Source organism: Oncorhynchus mykiss, unplaced genomic scaffold (genome assembly GCF_013265735.2).
Source record: "Oncorhynchus mykiss isolate Arlee unplaced genomic scaffold, USDA_OmykA_1.1 un_scaffold_386, whole genome shotgun sequence".
Taxonomy (NCBI): domain Eukaryota; kingdom Metazoa; phylum Chordata; class Actinopteri; order Salmoniformes; family Salmonidae; genus Oncorhynchus; species Oncorhynchus mykiss.
Window position 1 is genome coordinate 42501 of NW_023493833.1, and position 20000 is coordinate 62500.

At 44.8% G+C, this 20000-nt stretch overlaps 5 non-coding genes and 3 pseudogenes across 5 annotated transcripts; all 8 read right to left on the reverse strand.

Annotated features, from left to right (window-relative positions):
• Window positions 1-1199: 1199 nt before the first annotated feature.
• On the reverse strand, window positions 1200-1318 carry LOC118954520. Its single transcript, XR_005044634.1, has one exon. It is a non-coding gene; the product is annotated as a 5S ribosomal RNA (ribosomal RNA).
• A 2593-nt stretch (window positions 1319-3911) lies between these two features.
• Window positions 3912-4030, reverse strand: LOC118954521. The gene has a single exon (XR_005044635.1). It is a non-coding gene; the product is annotated as a 5S ribosomal RNA (ribosomal RNA).
• Window positions 4031-4207: 177 nt separating this feature from the next.
• LOC118954522 lies at window positions 4208-4326 on the reverse strand. The gene has a single exon (XR_005044636.1). It is a non-coding gene; the product is annotated as a 5S ribosomal RNA (ribosomal RNA).
• A 177-nt stretch (window positions 4327-4503) lies between these two features.
• Window positions 4504-4622, reverse strand: LOC118954523. Its single transcript, XR_005044637.1, has one exon. It is a non-coding gene; the product is annotated as a 5S ribosomal RNA (ribosomal RNA).
• A 2595-nt stretch (window positions 4623-7217) lies between these two features.
• On the reverse strand, window positions 7218-7326 carry LOC118954510 (annotated as a pseudogene).
• Window positions 7327-9921: 2595 nt separating this feature from the next.
• Window positions 9922-10030, reverse strand: LOC118954512 (annotated as a pseudogene).
• A 2595-nt stretch (window positions 10031-12625) lies between these two features.
• Window positions 12626-12734, reverse strand: LOC118954513 (annotated as a pseudogene).
• A 5013-nt stretch (window positions 12735-17747) lies between these two features.
• Window positions 17748-17866, reverse strand: LOC118954524. The gene has a single exon (XR_005044638.1). It is a non-coding gene; the product is annotated as a 5S ribosomal RNA (ribosomal RNA).
• Window positions 17867-20000: the final 2134 nt, after the last annotated feature.

A 20000-nucleotide genomic window follows, 5' to 3' on the forward strand; every position in this document is an offset into this window, starting at 1 on the left:
CCCTCCCGCATCCAACACAACCTCGCTCTCTCCTCCCTTTGCACTCTCGTGCGTAATGCCCCTGCTCACCACACTTATGACATACGAAATCAGGGCACTCTCGTAGTACGTGCCCTGGCTGGATACACAGCCTACAGACCTTGACCTGCCGATCGTGTATTACTCTGAAGTACTCAGCCCCTTCCAACGTTTCAAATTTGGCAGAATATGGCAACGAGCGCACAGTGTCTGTGAACCTAACTTTACAGAAGCGCGTCCCATCAGCAATGTCCGTCCCCGGCCAGTAGCGCCTTTTCACCGGCGATATAGCAGACACACCCCATGCTCTTAGCCGCTCTGTGATGTCCTCGTCTGTAATATATACTGGGAGGTTTAAGAAGGATACAACCATCTCATCCAGCGATAGATCCTTTGCCATGATTCGACAGCTCCGGATTTTAAATCCATCCATCAGTTTTTCTTTCCCTCTCGCACTTGACAGCGTCACTTCAAATCGCTTTTCATCTTTGACCCGACAGCCGCAGACCAGTCCACAAACTTCTTTAATCCCTCTCAATACCTCCATCATTGTAATCTTCTCTTCTCCCATAATTTCAACAGCCACTGTTAAATTATTTTCATATTTTCGCGCCTGTCTTGCTGCAGCGCCATTATCCATGTTTCCTTTGTTCGTAGTCTTTTTTCCAGCGTTGGTCAAAGCCATTGTATCCATCCGAATAACGACAGGAGGAAAGTCCCCCAAACAGCAATATGCTGCCGGGGAACAACCCCAAACTATAAATCTAACTTAATCAATTTACAAAAAAGAAATTGTACTTCAAAAAGCTCAAAACTCCAACACAAACTCTCTAGAGCAAACACTCAGTCTCAGCGCAATCACTCACACGTGCGTCAATTACCCATCAACAGGTGCGTACTCAGGCCGGTGTGGCCGTAAGCGAGAAACTATCTCTTGGTGCACTATGTAAAGTCAAAGTGAGCCTGATTAACAGCTGTTGCATTTCCACCATTTAGATAAGCATCTTTGTGTCACTCAAAAAGTGGAAGAAATTGCATATACTGTAGCCATAATTTGTAGCACAGATTGTTGGATGAAATACAAACTAACCTTGCTTACTTATTTCAAAGCGAGGGCACATATTTCAGCCTTGTGGGAAAAAACGGACAAAGAGTTGAAATTCCACAAGGCAGTGACAAAAAGCTTACAGCACCTGGTATTCCCAGGCGGTCTCCCATCCAAGTACTAACCAGGCCCGACCCTGCTTAGCTTCCGAGATCGGACGAGATCAGGCGTACTCAGGCCGGTGTGGCCGTAAGCAAAAGGCAATCTCAAAAAGTGGATGAAATTGCATATACTGTAGCCATAATTTGTAGCACAGATTGTTGGATGAAATACAAACTAACCTTGCTTACTTATTTCAAAGCGAGGGCACATATTTCAGCCTTGTGGGAAAAAACGGACAAAGAGTTGAAATTCCACAAGGCAGTGACAAAAAGCTTACAGCACCTGGTATTCCCAGGCGGTCTCCCATCCAAGTACTAACCAGGCCCGACCCTGCTTAGCTTCCGAGATCGGACGAGATCAGGCGTACTTTTTTTTTTTTTATTATTATTTTTTTTTATTATCAAAATTCTCATTTACATTACATACAAATTTAATATACACAAACCATTGTAATCAACAAAATACACAAACCATTTTAATCAACACAATACTAGACATTGGCAGGCACACAATTCACCCCCTGTCAAATCAATCAGAAAGCCAAATTAATGAATATACCAAAACCAAGATTATACAACAATTTGCATACAATACTTTGTTAAACCAAATTCCATAAGAATAGAGGGTTTCAAATCACCTCCTTATCAAGTAGAACCTAAGACATTCTCAAAACAATTCCTTCAAAATTTTTACTGAATATCTCTTAAACTTTACACATCAAACCCCATGCACCAAACCACCATCCTCCCCCACAGTAATAAATCCACAATCCTTCATAAACACACTCTCTAAATCCTCCTGCTTAGACCTATACATCCCCATTCTACCCACAGTATCTGCACATCATTTAAATTAGACATAACTATGTTTTACCAAAATAGCTACCCCACATGCCCGCACAGCACCTCTACTCACGTACATTTGTCCATTCCATCTCTGCCTTATTTCACCCATACACTGCTCAGTCCAATGAGTCTCCCTAAGACACAACACATCCGCAGAGAAGGCATCCACCAACTCCAGCCTCCCTCCTAGTCCTCAATGATCAACCATCCATCTTCTTTTTCTTCTTAATTATCATGTTCCTTTTATTCTCCAACCTCCAAATCCGTAAGCTCTCCCTCTCTTCCTCCGTCAGTTCTTCTTCAAACTCTTTACGTTTGCGAGAGTTATCCCTTGCAGTATCCACCTCCCTAGAGGAGCCCCCCTCTCCCCGTGGATCGCCCTCCAACTCCACATCGTCTAGGCTTGAGCTTATCCCTCCATCCTTGGGTGCCTCCCTTCCTTCAGTACAAGGCTCCGTCTCCACTTCCTCCTCTGGCTGCCTCTGTTCTTCGTCCTCCTTCTCTCCCTGGGGTTGCTCACTCATGCCAATTTCCTCCCCAGCTTCCTCCACCTCGTTCTCCTCCACGACACTATTTGCGCTGAAATCCTGTGATGCCCAGTCCTGAGCACCTTCCCCATGGGGACAGGAGCACTGCGCTACACCCCTCCCGCATCCAACACAACCTCGCTCTCTCCTCCCTTTGCACTCTCGTGCGTAATGCCCCTGCTCACCACACTTATGACATACGAAATCAGGGCACTCTCGTAGTACGTGCCCTGGCTGGATACACAGCCTACAGACCTTGACCTGCCGATCGTGTATTACTCTGAAGTACTCAGCCCCTTCCAACGTTTCAAATTTGGCAGAATATGGCAACGAGCGCACAGTGTCTGTGAACCTAACTTTACAGAAGCGCGTCCCATCAGCAATGTCCGTCCCCGGCCAGTAGCGCCTTTTCACCGGCGATATAGCAGACACACCCATGCTCTTAGCCGCTCTGTGATGTCCTCGTCTGTAATATATACTGGGAGGTTTAAGAAGGATACAACCATCTCATCCAGCGATAGATCCTTTGCCATGATTCGACAGCTCCGGATTTTAAATCCATCCATCAGTTTTTCTTTCCCTCTCGCACTTGACAGCGTCACTTCAAATCGCTTTTCATCTTTGACCCGACAGCCGCAGACCAGTCCACAAACTTCTTTAATCCCTCTCAATACCTCCATCATTGTAATCTTCTCTTCTCCCATAATTTCAACAGCCACTGTTAAATTATTTTCATATTTTTGCGCCTGTCTTGCTGCAGCGCCATTATCCATGTTTCCTTTGTTCGTAGTCTTTTTTCCAGCGTTGGTCAAAGCCATTGTATCCATCCGAATAACGACAGGAGGAAAGTCCCCCAAACAGCAATATGCTGCCGGGGAACAACCCCAAACTATAAATCTAACTTAATCAATTTACAAAAAAGAAATTGTACTTCAAAAAGCTCAAAACTCCAACACAAACTCTCTAGAGCAAACGCTCAGTCTCAGCGCAATCACTCACACGTGCGTCAATTACCCATCAACAGGTGCGTACTCAGGCCGGTGTGGCCGTAAGCGAGAAACTATCTCTTGGTGCACTATGTAAAGTCAAAGTGAGCCTGATTAACAGCTGTTGCATTTCCACCATTTAGATAAGCATCTTTGTGTCACTCAAAAAGTGGAAGAAATTGCATATACTGTAGCCATAATTTGTAGCACAGATTGTTGGATGAAATACAAACTAACCTTGCTTACTTATTTCAAAGCGAGGGCACATATTTCAGCCTTGTGGGAAAAAACGGACAAAGAGTTGAAATTCCACAAGGCAGTGACAAAAAGCTTACAGCACCTGGTATTCCCAGGCGGTCTCCCATCCAAGTACTAACCAGGCCCGACCCTGCTTAGCTTCCGAGATCGGACGAGATCAGGCGTACTCAGGCCGGTGTGGCCGTAAGCGAAAGGCAATCTCAAAAAGTGGATGAAATTGCATATACTGTAGCCATAATTTGTAGCACAGATTGTTGGATGAAATACAAACTAACCTTGCTTACTTATTTCAAAGCGAGGGCACATATTTCAGCCTTGTGGGAAAAAACGGACAAAGAGTTGAAATTCCACAAGGCAGTGACAAAAAGCTTACAGCACCTGGTATTCCCAGGCGGTCTCCCATCCAAGTACTAACCAGGCCCGACCCTGCTTAGCTTCCGAGATCGGACGAGATCAGGCGTACTCAGGCCGGTGTGGCCGTAAGCGAAAGGCAATCTCAAAAAGTGGATGAAATTGCATATACTGTAGCCATAATTTGTAGCACAGATTGTTGGATGAAATACAAACTAACCTTGCTTACTTATTTCAAAGCGAGGGCACATATTTCAGCCTTGTGGGAAAAAACGGACAAAGAGTTGAAATTCCACAAGGCAGTGACAAAAAGCTTACAGCACCTGGTATTCCCAGGCGGTCTCCCATCCAAGTACTAACCAGGCCCGACCCTGCTTAGCTTCCGAGATCGGACGAGATCAGGCGTACTCAGGCCGGTGTGGCCGTAAGCGAAAGGCAATCTCAAAAAGTGGATGAAATTGCATATACTGTAGCCATAATTTGTAGCACAGATTGTTGGATGAAATACAAACTAACCTTGCTTACTTATTTCAAAGCGAGGGCACATATTTCAGCCTTGTGGGAAAAAACGGACAAAGAGTTGAAATTCCACAAGGCAGTGACAAAAAGCTTACAGCACCTGGTATTCCCAGGCGGTCTCCCATCCAAGTACTAACCAGGCCCGACCCTGCTTAGCTTCCGAGATCGGACGAGATCAGGCGTACTTTTTTTTTTTTTTATTATTATTTTTTTTTATTATCAAAATTCTCATTTACATTACATACAAATTTAATATACACAAACCACTGTAATCAACAAAATACACAAACCATTTTAATCAACACAATACTAGACATTGGCAGGCACACAATTCACCCCCTGTCAAATCAATCAGAAAGCCAAATTAATGAATATACCAAAACCAAGATTATACAACAATTTGCATACAATACTTTGTTAAACCAAATTCCATAAGAATAGAGGGTTTCAAATCACCTCCTTATCAAGTAGAACCTAAGACATTCTCAAAACAATTCCTTCAAAATTTTTACTGAATATCTCTTAAACTTTACACATCAAACCCCATGCACCAAACCACCATCCTCCCCCACAGTAATAAATCCACAATCCTTCATAAACACACTCTCTAAATCCTCCTGCTTAGACCTATACATCCCCATTCTACCCACAGTATCTGCACATCATTTAAATGAGACATAACTATGTTTTACCAAAATAGCTACCCCACATGCCCGCACAGCACCTCTACTCACGTACATTTGTCCATTCCATCTCTGCCTTATTTCACCCATACACTGCTCAGTCCAATGAGTCTCCCTAAGACACAACACATCCGCAGAGAAGGCATCCACCAACTCCAGCCTCCCTCCTAGTCCTCAATGATCAACCATCCATCTTCTTTTTCTTCTTAATTATCATGTTCCTTTTATTCTCCAACCTCCAAATCCGTAAGCTCTCCCTCTCTTCCTCCGTCAGTTCTTCTTCAAACTCTTTACGTTTGCGAGAGTCATCCCTTGCAGTATCCACCTCCCTGGAGGAGCCCCCCTCTCCCCGTGGATCGCCCTCCAACTCCACATCGTCTAGGCTTGAGCTTATCCCTCCATCCTTGGGTGCCTCCCTTCCTTCAGTACAAGGCTCCGTCTCCACTTCCTCCTCTGGCTGCCTCTGTTCTTCGTCCTCCTTCTCTCCCTGGGGTTGCTCACTCATGCCAATTTCCTCCCCAGCTTCCTCCACCTCGTTCTCCTCCACGACACTATTTGCGCTGAAATCCTGTGATGCCCAGTCCTGAGCACCTTCCCCATGGGGACAGGAGCACTGCGCTACACCCCTCCCGCATCCAACACAACCTCGCTCTCTCCTCCCTTTGCACTCTCGTGCGTAATGCCCCTGCTCACCACACTTATGACATACGAAATCAGGGCACTCTCGTAGTACGTGCCCTGGCTGGATACACAGCCTACAGACCTTGACCTGCCGATCGTGTATTACTCTGAAGTACTCAGCCCCTTCCAACGTTTCAAATTTGGCAGAATATGGCAACGAGCGCACAGTGTCTGTGAACCTAACTTTACAGAAGCGCGTCCCATCAGCAATGTCCGTCCCCGGCCAGTAGCGCCTTTTCACCGGCGATATAGCAGACACACCCCATGCTCTTAGCCGCTCTGTGATGTCCTCGTCTGTAATATATACTGGGAGGTTTAAGAAGGATACAACCATCTCATCCAGCGATAGATCCTTTGCCATGATTCGACAGCTCCGGATTTTAAATCCATCCATCAGTTTTTCTTTCCCTCTCGCACTTGACAGCGTCACTTCAAATCGCTTTTCATCTTTGACCCGACAGCCGCAGACCAGTCCACAAACTTCTTTAATCCCTCTCAATACCTCCATCATTGTAATCTTCTCTTCTCCCATAATTTCAACAGCCACTGTTAAATTATTTTCATATTTTTGCGCCTGTCTTGCTGCAGCGCCATTATCCATGTTTCCTTTGTTCGTAGTCTTTTTTCCAGCGTTGGTCAAAGCCATTGTATCCATCCGAATAACGACAGGAGGAAAGTCCCCCAAACAGCAATATGCTGCCGGGGAACAACCCCAAACTATAAATCTAACTTAATCAATTTACAAAAAAGAAATTGTACTTCAAAAAGCTCAAAACTCCAACACAAACTCTCTAGAGCAAACACTCAGTCTCAGCGCAATCACTCACACGTGCGTCAATTACCCATCAACAGGTGCGTACTCAGGCCGGTGTGGCCGTAAGCGAGAAACTATCTCTTGGTGCACTATGTAAAGTCAAAGTGAGCCTGATTAACAGCTGTTGCATTTCCACCATTTAGATAAGCATCTTTGTGTCACTCAAAAAGTGGAATAAATTGCATATACTGTAGCCATAATTTGTAGCACAGATTGTTGGATGAAATACAAACTAACCTTGCTTACTTATTTCAAAGCGAGGGCACATATTTCAGCCTTGTGGGAAAAAACGGACAAAGAGTTGAAATTCCACAAGGCAGTGACAAAAAGCTTACAGCACCTGGTATTCCCAGGCGGTCTCCCATCCAAGTACTAACCAGGCCCGACCCTGCTTAGCTTCCGAGATCGGACGTACTCAGGCCGGTGTGGCCGTAAGCGAAAGGCAATCTCAAAAAGTGGATGAAATTGCATATACTGTAGCCATAATTTGTAGCACAGATTGTTGGATGAAATACAAACTAACCTTGCTTACTTATTTCAAAGCGAGGGCACATATTTCAGCCTTGTGGGAAAAAACGGACAAAGAGTTGAAATTCCACAAGGCAGTGACAAAAAGCTTACAGCACCTGGTATTCCCAGGCGGTCTCCCATCCAAGTACTAACCAGGCCCGACCCTGCTTAGCTTCCGAGATCGGACGAGATCAGGCGTACTTTTTTTTTTTTTTATTATTATTTTTTTTTATTATCAAAATTCTCATTTACATTACATACAAATTTAATATACACAAACCATTGTAATCAACAAAATACACAAACCATTTTAATCAACACAATACTAGACATTGGCAGGCACACAATTCACCCCCTGTCAAATCAATCAGAAAGCCAAATTAATGAATATACCAAAACCAAGATTATACAACCATTTGCATACAATACTTTGTTAAACCAAATTCCATAAGAATAGAGGGTTTCAAATCACCTCCTTATCAAGTAGAACCTAAGACATTCTCAAAACAATTCCTTCAAAATTTTTACTGAATATCTCTTAAACTTTACACATCAAACCCCATGCACCAAACCACCATCCTCCCCCACAGTAATAAATCCACAATCCTTCATAAACACACTCTCTAAATCCTCCTGCTTAGACCTATACATCCCCATTCTACCCACAGTATCTGCACATCATTTAAATTAGACATAACTATGTTTTACCAAAATAGCTACCCCACATGCCCGCACAGCACCTCTACTCACGTACATTTGTCCATTCCATCTCTGCCTTATTTCACCCATACACTGCTCAGTCCAATGAGTCTCCCTAAGACACAACACATCCGCAGAGAAGGCATCCACCAACTCCAGCCTCCCTCCTAGTCCTCAATGATCAACCATCCATCTTCTTTTTCTTCTTAATTATCATGTTCCTTTTATTCTCCAACCTCCAAATCCGTAAGCTCTCCCTCTCTTCCTCCGTCAGTTCTTCTTCAAACTCTTTACGTTTGCGAGAGTCATCCCTTGCAGTATCCACCTCCCTAGAGGAGCCCCCCTCTCCCCGTGGATCGCCCTCCAACTCCACATCGTCTAGGCTTGAGCTTATCCCTCCATCCTTGGGTGCCTCCCTTCCTTCAGTACAAGGCTCCGTCTCCACTTCCTCCTCTGGCTGCCTCTGTTCTTCGTCCTCCTTCTCTCCCTGGGGTTGCTCACTCATGCCAATTTCCTCCCCAGCTTCCTCCAACTCGTTCTCCTCCACGACACTATTTGCGCTGAAATCCTGTGATGCCCAGTCCTGAGCACCTTCCCCATGGGGACAGGAGCACTGCGCTACACCCCTCCCGCATCCAACACAACCTCGCTCTCTCCTCCCTTTGCACTCTCGTGCGTAATGCCCCTGCTCACCACACTTATGACATACGAAATCAGGGCACTCTCGTAGTACGTGCCCTGGCTGGATACACAGCCTACAGACCTTGACCTGCCGATCGTGTATTACTCTGAAGTACTCAGCCCCTTCCAACGTTTCAAATTTGGCAGAATATGGCAACGAGCGCACAGTGTCTGTGAACCTAACTTTACAGAAGCGCGTCCCATCAGCAATGTCCGTCCCCGGCCAGTAGCGCCTTTTCACCGGCGATATAGCAGACACACCCCATGCTCTTAGCCGCTCTGTGATGTCCTCGTCTGTAATATATACTGGGAGGTTTAAGAAGGATACAACCATCTCATCCAGCGATAGATCCTTTGCCATGATTCGACAGCTCCGGATTTTAAATCCATCCATCAGTTTTTCTTTCCCTCTCGCACTTGACAGCGTCACTTCAAATCGCTTTTCATCTTTGACCCGACAGCCGCAGACCAGTCCACAAACTTCTTTAATCCCTCTCAATACCTCCATCATTGTAATCTTCTCTTCTCCCATAATTTCAACAGCCACTGTTAAATTATTTTCATATTTTTGCGCCTGTCTTGCTGCAGCGCCATTATCCATGTTTCCTTTGTTCGTAGTCTTTTTTCCAGCGTTGGTCAAAGCCATTGTATCCATCCGAATAACGACAGGAGGAAAGTCCCCCAAACAGCAATATGCTGCCGGGGAACAACCCCAAACTATAAATCTAACTTAATCAATTTACAAAAAAGAAATTGTACTTCAAAAAGCTCAAAACTCCAACACAAACTCTCTAGAGCAAACACTCAGTCTCAGCGCAATCACTCACACGTGCGTCAATTACCCATCAACAGGTGCGTACTCAGGCCGGTGTGGCCGTAAGCGAGAAACTATCTCTTGGTGCACTATGTAAAGTCAAAGTGAGCCTGATTAACAGCTGTTGCATTTCCACCATTTAGATAAGCATCTTTGTGTCACTCAAAAAGTGGAATAAATTGCATATACTGTAGCCATAATTTGTAGCACAGATTGTTGGATGAAATACAAACTAACCTTGCTTACTTATTTCAAAGCGAGGGCACATATTTCAGCCTTGTGGGAAAAAACGGACAAAGAGTTGAAATTCCACAAGGCAGTGACAAAAAGCTTACAGCACCTGGTATTCCCAGGCGGTCTCCCATCCAAGTACTAACCAGGCCCGACCCTGCTTAGCTTCCGAGATCGGACGTACTCAGGCCGGTGTGGCCGTAAGCGAAAGGCAATCTCAAAAAGTGGATGAAATTGCATATACTGTAGCCATAATTTGTAGCACAGATTGTTGGATGAAATACAAACTAACCTTGCTTACTTATTTCAAAGCGAGGGCACATATTTCAGCCTTGTGGGAAAAAACGGACAAAGAGTTGAAATTCCACAAGGCAGTGACAAAAAGCTTACAGCACCTGGTATTCCCAGGCGGTCTCCCATCCAAGTACTAACCAGGCCCGACCCTGCTTAGCTTCCGAGATCGGACGAGATCAGGCGTACTTTTTTTTTTTTTTATTATTATTTTTTTTTATTATCAAAATTCTCATTTACATTACATACAAATTTAATATACACAAACCATTGTAATCAACAAAATACACAAACCATTTTAATCAACACAATACTAGACATTGGCAGGCACACAATTCACCCCCTGTCAAATCAATCAGAAAGCCAAATTAATGAATATACCAAAACCAAGATTATACAACCATTTGCATACAATACTTTGTTAAACCAAATTCCATAAGAATAGAGGGTTTCAAATCACCTCCTTATCAAGTAGAACCTAAGACATTCTCAAAACAATTCCTTCAAAATTTTTACTGAATATCTCTTAAACTTTACACATCAAACCCCATGCACCAAACCACCATCCTCCCCCACAGTAATAAATCCACAATCCTTCATAAACACACTCTCTAAATCCTCCTGCTTAGACCTATACATCCCCATTCTACCCACAGTATCTGCACATCATTTAAATTAGACATAACTATGTTTTACCAAAATAGCTACCCCACATGCCCGCACAGCACCTCTACTCACGTACATTTGTCCATTCCATCTCTGCCTTATTTCACCCATACACTGCTCAGTCCAATGAGTCTCCCTAAGACACAACACATCCGCAGAGAAGGCATCCACCAACTCCAGCCTCCCTCCTAGTCCTCAATGATCAACCATCCATCTTCTTTTTCTTCTTAATTATCATGTTCCTTTTATTCTCCAACCTCCAAATCCGTAAGCTCTCCCTCTCTTCCTCCGTCAGTTCTTCTTCAAACTCTTTACGTTTGCGAGAGTCATCCCTTGCAGTATCCACCTCCCTAGAGGAGCCCCCCTCTCCCCGTGGATCGCCCTCCAACTCCACATCGTCTAGGCTTGAGCTTATCCCTCCATCCTTGGGTGCCTCCCTTCCTTCAGTACAAGGCTCCGTCTCCACTTCCTCCTCTGGCTGCCTCTGTTCTTCGTCCTCCTTCTCTCCCTGGGGTTGCTCACTCATGCCAATTTCCTCCCCAGCTTCCTCCAACTCGTTCTCCTCCACGACACTATTTGCGCTGAAATCCTGTGATGCCCAGTCCTGAGCACCTTCCCCATGGGGACAGGAGCACTGCGCTACACCCCTCCCGCATCCAACACAACCTCGCTCTCTCCTCCCTTTGCACTCTCGTGCGTAATGCCCCTGCTCACCACACTTATGACATACGAAATCAGGGCACTCTCGTAGTACGTGCCCTGGCTGGATACACAGCCTACAGACCTTGACCTGCCGATCGTGTATTACTCTGAAGTACTCAGCCCCTTCCAACGTTTCAAATTTGGCAGAATATGGCAACGAGCGCACAGTGTCTGTGAACCTAACTTTACAGAAGCGCGTCCCATCAGCAATGTCCGTCCCCGGCCAGTAGCGCCTTTTCACCGGCGATATAGCAGACACACCCCATGCTCTTAGCCGCTCTGTGATGTCCTCGTCTGTAATATATACTGGGAGGTTTAAGAAGGATACAACCATCTCATCCAGCGATAGATCCTTTGCCATGATTCGACAGCTCCGGATTTTAAATCCATCCATCAGTTTTTCTTTCCCTCTCGCACTTGACAGCGTCACTTCAAATCGCTTTTCATCTTTGACCCGACAGCCGCAGACCAGTCCACAAACTTCTTTAATCCCTCTCAATACCTCCATCATTGTAATCTTCTCTTCTCCCATAATTTCAACAGCCACTGTTAAATTATTTTCATATTTTTGCGCCTGTCTTGCTGCAGCGCCATTATCCATGTTTCCTTTGTTCGTAGTCTTTTTTCCAGCGTTGGTCAAAGCCATTGTATCCATCCGAATAACGACAGGAGGAAAGTCCCCCAAACAGCAATATGCTGCCGGGGAACAACCCCAAACTATAAATCTAACTTAATCAATTTACAAAAAAGAAATTGTACTTCAAAAAGCTCAAAACTCCAACACAAACTCTCTAGAGCAAACACTCAGTCTCAGCGCAATCACTCACACGTGCGTCAATTACCCATCAACAGGTGCGTACTCAGGCCGGTGTGGCCGTAAGCGAGAAACTATCTCTTGGTGCACTATGTAAAGTCAAAGTGAGCCTGATTAACAGCTGTTGCATTTCCACCATTTAGATAAGCATCTTTGTGTCACTCAAAAAGTGGAATAAATTGCATATACTGTAGCCATAATTTGTAGCACAGATTGTTGGATGAAATACAAACTAACCTTGCTTACTTATTTCAAAGCGAGGGCACATATTTCAGCCTTGTGGGAAAAAACGGACAAAGAGTTGAAATTCCACAAGGCAGTGACAAAAAGCTTACAGCACCTGGTATTCCCAGGCGGTCTCCCATCCAAGTACTAACCAGGCCCGACCCTGCTTAGCTTCCGAGATCGGACGTACTCAGGCCGGTGTGGCCGTAAGCGAAAGGCAATCTCAAAAAGTGGATGAAATTGCATATACTGTAGCCATAATTTGTAGCACAGATTGTTGGATGAAATACAAACTAACCTTGCTTACTTATTTCAAAGCGAGGGCACATATTTCAGCCTTGTGGGAAAAAACGGACAAAGAGTTGAAATTCCACAAGGCAGTGACAAAAAGCTTACAGCACCTGGTATTCCCAGGCGGTCTCCCATCCAAGTACTAACCAGGCCCGACCCTGCTTAGCTTCCGAGATCGGACGAGATCAGGCGTACTTTTTTTTTTTTTTATTATTATTATTTTTTATTATCAAAATTCTCATTTACATTACATACAAATTTAATATACACAAACCATTGTAATCAACAAAATACACAAACCATTTTAATCAACACAATACTAGACATTGGCAGGCACACAATTCACCCCCTGTCAAATCAATCAGAAAGCCAAATTAATGAATATACCAAAACCAAGATTATACAACTATTTGCATACAATACTTTGTTAAACCAAATTCCATAAGAATAGAGGGTTTCAAATCACCTCCTTATCAAGTAGAACCTAAGACATTCTCAAAACAATTCCTTCAAAATTTTTACTGAATATCTCTTAAACTTTACACATCAAACCCCATGCACCAAACCACCATCCTCCCCCACAGTAATAAATCCACAATCCTTCATAAACACACTCTCTAAATCCTCCTGCTTAGACCTATACATCCCCATTCTACCCACAGTATCTGCACATCATTTAAATTAGACATAACTATGTTTTACCAAAATAGCTACCCCACATGCCCGCACAGCACCTCTACTCACGTACATTTGTCCATTCCATCTCTGCCTTATTTCACCCATACACTGCTCAGTCCAATGAGTCTCCCTAAGACACAACACATCCGCAGAGAAGGCATCCACCAACTCCAGCCTCCCTCCTAGTCCTCAATGATCAACCATCCATCTTCTTTTTCTTCTTAATTATCATGTTCCTTTTATTCTCCAACCTCCAAATCCGTAAGCTCTCCCTCTCTTCCTCCGTCAGTTCTTCTTCAAACTCTTTACGTTTGCGAGAGTCATCCCTTGCAGTATCCACCTCCCTAGAGGAGCCCCCCTCTCCCCGTGGATCGCCCTCCAACTCCACATCGTCTAGGCTTGAGCTTATCCCTCCATCCTTGGGTGCCTCCCTTCCTTCAGTACAAGGCTCCGTCTCCACTTCCTCCTCTGGCTGCCTCTGTTCTTCGTCCTCCTTCTCTCCCTGGGGTTGCTCACTCATGCCAATTTCCTCCCCAGCTTCCTCCAACTCGTTCTCCTCCACGACACTATTTGCGCTGAAATCCTGTGATGCCCAGTCCTGAGCACCTTCCCCATGGGGACAGGAGCACTGCGCTACACCCCTCCCGCATCCAACACAACCTCGCTCTCTCCTCCCTTTGCACTCTCGTGCGTAATGCCCCTGCTCACCACACTTATGACATACGAAATCAGGGCACTCTCGTAGTACGTGCCCTGGCTGGATACACAGCCTACAGACCTTGACCTGCCGATCGTGTATTACTCTGAAGTACTCAGCCCCTTCCAACGTTTCAAATTTGGCAGAATATGGCAACGAGCGCACAGTGTCTGTGAACCTAACTTTACAGAAGCGCGTCCCATCAGCAATGTCCGTCCCCGGCCAGTAGCGCCTTTTCACCGGCGATATAGCAGACACACCCCATGCTCTTAGCCGCTCTGTGATGTCCTCGTCTGTAATATATACTGGGAGGTTTAAGAAGGATACAACCATCTCATCCAGCGATAGATCCTTTGCCATGATTCGACAGCTCCGGATTTTAAATCCATCCATCAGTTTTTCTTTCCCTCTCGCACTTGACAGCGTCACTTCAAATCGCTTTTCATCTTTGACCCGACAGCCGCAGACCAGTCCACAAACTTCTTTAATCCCTCTCAATACCTCCATCATTGTAATCTTCTCTTCTCCCATAATTTCAACAGCCACTGTTAAATTATTTTCATATTTTTGCGCCTGTCTTGCTGCAGCGCCATTATCCATGTTTCCTTTGTTCGTAGTCTTTTTTCCAGCGTTGGTCAAAGCCATTGTATCCATCCGAATAACGACAGGAGGAAAGTCCCCCAAACAGCAATATGCTGCCGGGGAACAACCCCAAACTATAAATCTAACTTAATCAATTTACAAAAAAGAAATTGTACTTCAAAAAGCTCAAAACTCCAACACAAACTCTCTAGAGCAAACACTCAGTCTCAGCGCAATCACTCACACGTGCGTCAATTACCCATCAACAGGTGCGTACTCAGGCCGGTGTGGCCGTAAGCGAGAAACTATCTCTTGGTGCACTATGTAAAGTCAAAGTGAGCCTGATTAACAGCTGTTGCATTTCCACCATTTAGATAAGCATCTTTGTGTCACTCAAAAAGTGGAAGAAATTGCATATACTGTAGCCATAATTTGTAGCACAGATTGTTGGATGAAATACAAACTAACCTTGCTTACTTATTTCAAAGCGAGGGCACATATTTCAGCCTTGTGGGAAAAAACGGACAAAGAGTTGAAATTCCACAAGGCAGTGACAAAAAGCTTACAGCACCTGGTATTCCCAGGCGGTCTCCCATCCAAGTACTAACCAGGCCCGACCCTGCTTAGCTTCCGAGATCGGACGAGATCAGGCGTACTTTTTTTTTTTTTTATTATTATTTTTTTTTATTATCAAAATTCTCATTTACATTACATACAAATTTAATATACACAAACCATTGTAATCAACAAAATACACAAACCATTTTAATCAACACAATACTAGACATTGGCAGGCACACAATTCACCCCCTGTCAAATCAATCAGAAAGCCAAATTAATGAATATACCAAAACCAAGATTATACAACCATTTGCATACAATACTTTGTTAAACCAAATTCCATAAGAATAGAGGGTTTCAAATCACCTCCTTATCAAGTAGAACCTAAGACATTCTCAAAACAATTCCTTCAAAATTTTTACTGAATATCTCTTAAACTTTACACATCAAACCCCATGCACCAAACCACCATCCTCCCCCACAGTAATAAATCCACAATCCTTCATAAACACACTCTCTAAATCCTCCTGCTTAGACCTATACATCCCCATTCTACCCACAGTATCTGCACATCATTTAAATTAGACATAACTATGTTTTACCAAAATAGCTACCCCACATGCCCGCACAGCACCTCTACTCACGTACATTTGTCCATTCCATCTCTGCCTTATTTCACCCATACACTGCTCAGTCCAATGAGTCTCCCTAAGACACAACACATCCGCAGAGAAGGCATCCACCAACTCCAGCCTCCCTCCTAGTCCTCAATGATCAACCATCCATCTTCTTTTTCTTCTTAATTATCATGTTCCTTTTATTCTCCAACCTCCAAATCCGTAAGCTCTCCCTCTCTTCCTCCGTCAGTTCTTCTTCAAACTCTTTACGTTTGCGAGAGTCATCCCTTGCAGTATCCACCTCCCTAGAGGAGCCCCCCTCTCCCCGTGGATCGCCCTCCAACTCCACATCGTCTAGGCTTGAGCTTATCCCTCCATCCTTGGGTGCCTCCCTTCCTTCAGTACAAGGCTCCGTCTCCACTTCCTCCTCTGGCTGCCTCTGTTCTTCGTCCTCCTTCTCTCCCTGGGGTTGCTCACTCATGCCAATTTCCTCCCCAGCTTCCTCCACCTCGTTCTCCTCCACGACACTATTTGCGCTGAAATCCTGTGATGCCCAGTCCTGAGCACCTTCCCCATGGGGACAGGAGCACTGCGCTACACCCCTCCCGCATCCAACACAACCTCGCTCTCTCCTCCCTTTGCACTCTCGTGCGTAATGCCCCTGCTCACCACACTTATGACATACGAAATCAGGGCACTCTCGTAGTACGTGCCCTGGCTGGATACACAGCCTACAGACCTTGACCTGCCGATCGTGTATTACTCTGAAGTACTCAGCCCCTTCCAACGTTTCAAATTTGGCAGAATATGGCAACGAGCGCACAGTGTCTGTGAACCTAACTTTACAGAAGCGCGTCCCATCAGCAATGTCCGTCCCCGGCCAGTAGCGCCTTTTCACCGGCGATATAGCAGACACACCCCATGCTCTTAGCCGCTCTGTGATGTCCTCGTCTGTAATATATACTGGGAGGTTTAAGAAGGATACAACCATCTCATCCAGCGATAGATCCTTTGCCATGATTCGACAGCTCCGGATTTTAAATCCATCCATCAGTTTTTCTTTCCCTCTCGCACTTGACAGCGTCACTTCAAATCGTTTTTCATCTTTGACCCGACAGCCGCAGACCAGTCCACAAACTTCTTTAATCCCTCTCAATACCTCCATCATTGTAATCTTCTCTTCTCCCATAATTTCAACAGCCACTGTTAAATTATTTTCATATTTTTGCGCCTGTCTTGCTGCAGCGCCATTATCCATGTTTCCTTTGTTCGTAGTCTTTTTTCCAGCGTTGGTCAAAGCCATTGTATCCATCCGAATAACGACAGGAGGAAAGTCCCCCAAACAGCAATATGCTGCCGGGGAACAACCCCAAACTATAAATCTAACTTAATCAATTTACAAAAAAGAAATTGTACTTCAAAAAGCTCAAAACTCCAACACAAACTCTCTAGAGCAAACACTCAGTCTCAGCGCAATCACTCACACGTGCGTCAATTACCCATCAACAGGTGCGTACTCAGGCCGGTGTGGCCGTAAGCGAGAAACTATCTCTTGGTGCACTATGTAAAGTCAAAGTGAGCCTGATTAACAGCTGTTGCATTTCCACCATTTAGATAAGCATCTTTGTGTCACTCAAAAAGTGGAAGAAATTGCATATACTGTAGCCATAATTTGTAGCACAGATTGTTGGATGAAATACAAACTAACCTTGCTTACTTATTTCAAAGCGAGGGCACATATTTCAGCCTTGTGGGAAAAAACGGACAAAGAGTTGAAATTCCACAAGGCAGTGACAAAAAGCTTACAGCACCTGGTATTCCCAGGCGGTCTCCCATCCAAGTACTAACCAGGCCCGACCCTGCTTAGCTTCCGAGATCGGACGAGATCAGGCGTACTCAGGCCGGTGTGGCCGTAAGCGAAAGGCAATCTCAAAAAGTGGATGAAATTGCATATACTGTAGCCATAATTTGTAGCACAGATTGTTGGATGGAATACAAACTAACCTTGCTTACTTATTTCAAAGCGAGGGCACATATTTCAGCCTTGTGGGAAAAAACGGACAAAGAGTTGAAATTCCACAAGGCAGTGACAAAAAGCTTACAGCACCTGGTATTCCCAGGCGGTCTCCCATCCAAGTACTAACCAGGCCCGACCCTGCTTAGCTTCCGAGATCGGACGAGATCAGGTGTACTTTTTTTTTTTTTTATTATTATTTTTTTTTATTATCAAAATTCTCATTTACATTACATACAAATTTAATATACACAAACCATTGTAATCAACAAAATACACAAACCATTTTAATCAACACAATACTAGACATTGGCAGGCACACAATTCACCCCCTGTCAAATCAATCAGAAAGCCAAATTAATGAATATACCAAAACCAAGATTATACAACCATTTGCATACAATACTTTGTTAAACCAAATTCCATAAGAATAGAGGGTTTCAAATCACCTCCTTATCAAGTAGAACCTAAGACATTCTCAAAACAATTCCTTCAAAATTTTTACTGAATATCTCTTAAACTTTACACATCAAACCCCATGCACCAAACCACCATCCTCCCCCACAGTAATAAATCCACAATCCTTCATAAACACACTCTCTAAATCCTCCTGCTTAGACCTATACATCCCCATTCTACCCACAGTATCTGCACATCATTTAAATTAGACATAACTATGTTTTACCAAAATAGCTACCCCACATGCCCGCACAGCACCTCTACTCACGTACATTTGTCCATTCCATCTCTGCCTTATTTCACCCATACACTGCTCAGTCCAATGAGTCTCCCTAAGACACAACACATCCGCAGAGAAGGCATCCACCAACTCCAGCCTCCCTCCTAGTCCTCAATGATCAACCATCCATCTTCTTTTTCTTCTTAATTATCATGTTCCTTTTATTCTCCAACCTCCAAATCCGTAAGCTCTCCCTCTCTTCCTCCGTCAGTTCTTCTTCAAACTCTTTACGTTTGCGAGAGTCATCCCTTGCAGTATCCACCTCCCTAGAGGAGCCCCCCTCTCCCCGTGGATCGCCCTCCAACTCCACATCGTCTAGGCTTGAGCTTATCCCTCCATCCTTGGGTGCCTCCCTTCCTTCAGTACAAGGCTCCGTCTCCATTTCCTCCTCTGGCTGCCTCTGTTCTTCGTCCTCCTTCTCTCCCTGGGGTTGCTCACTCATGCCAATTTCCTCCCCAGCTTCCTCCACCTCGTTCTCCTCCACGACACTATTTGCGCTGAAATCCTGTGATGCCCAGTCCTGAGCACCTTCCCCATGGGGACAGGAGCACTGCGCTACACCCCTCCCGCATCCAACACAACCTCGCTCTCTCCTCCCTTTGCACTCTCGTGCGTAATGCCCCTGCTCACCACACTTATGACATACGAAATCAGGGCACTCTCGTAGTACGTGCCCTGGCTGGATACACAGCCTACAGACCTTGACCTGCCGATCGTGTATTACTCTGAAGTACTCAGCCCCTTCCAACGTTTCAAATTTGGCAGAATATGGCAACGAGCGCACAGTGTCTGTGAACCTAACTTTACAGAAGCGCGTCCCATCAGCAATGTCCGTCCCCGGCCAGTAGCGCCTTTTCACCGGCGATATAGCAGACACACCCCATGCTCTTAGCCGCTCTGTGATGTCCTCGTCTGTAATATATACTGGGAGGTTTAAGAAGGATACAACCATCTCATCCAGCGATAGATCCTTTGCCATGATTCGACAGCTCCGGATTTTAAATCCATCCATCAGTTTTTCTTTCCCTCTCGCACTTGACAGCGTCACTTCAAATCGCTTTTCATCTTTGACCCGACAGCCGCAGACCAGTCCACAAACTTCTTTAATCCCTCTCAATACCTCCATCATTGTAATCTTCTCTTCTCCCATAATTTCAACAGCCACTGTTAAATTATTTTCATATTTTTGCGCCTGTCTTGCTGCAGCGCCATTATCCATGTTTCCTTTGTTCGTAGTCTTTTTTCCAGCGTTGGTCAAAGCCATTGTATCCATCCGAATAACGACAGGAGGAAAGTCCC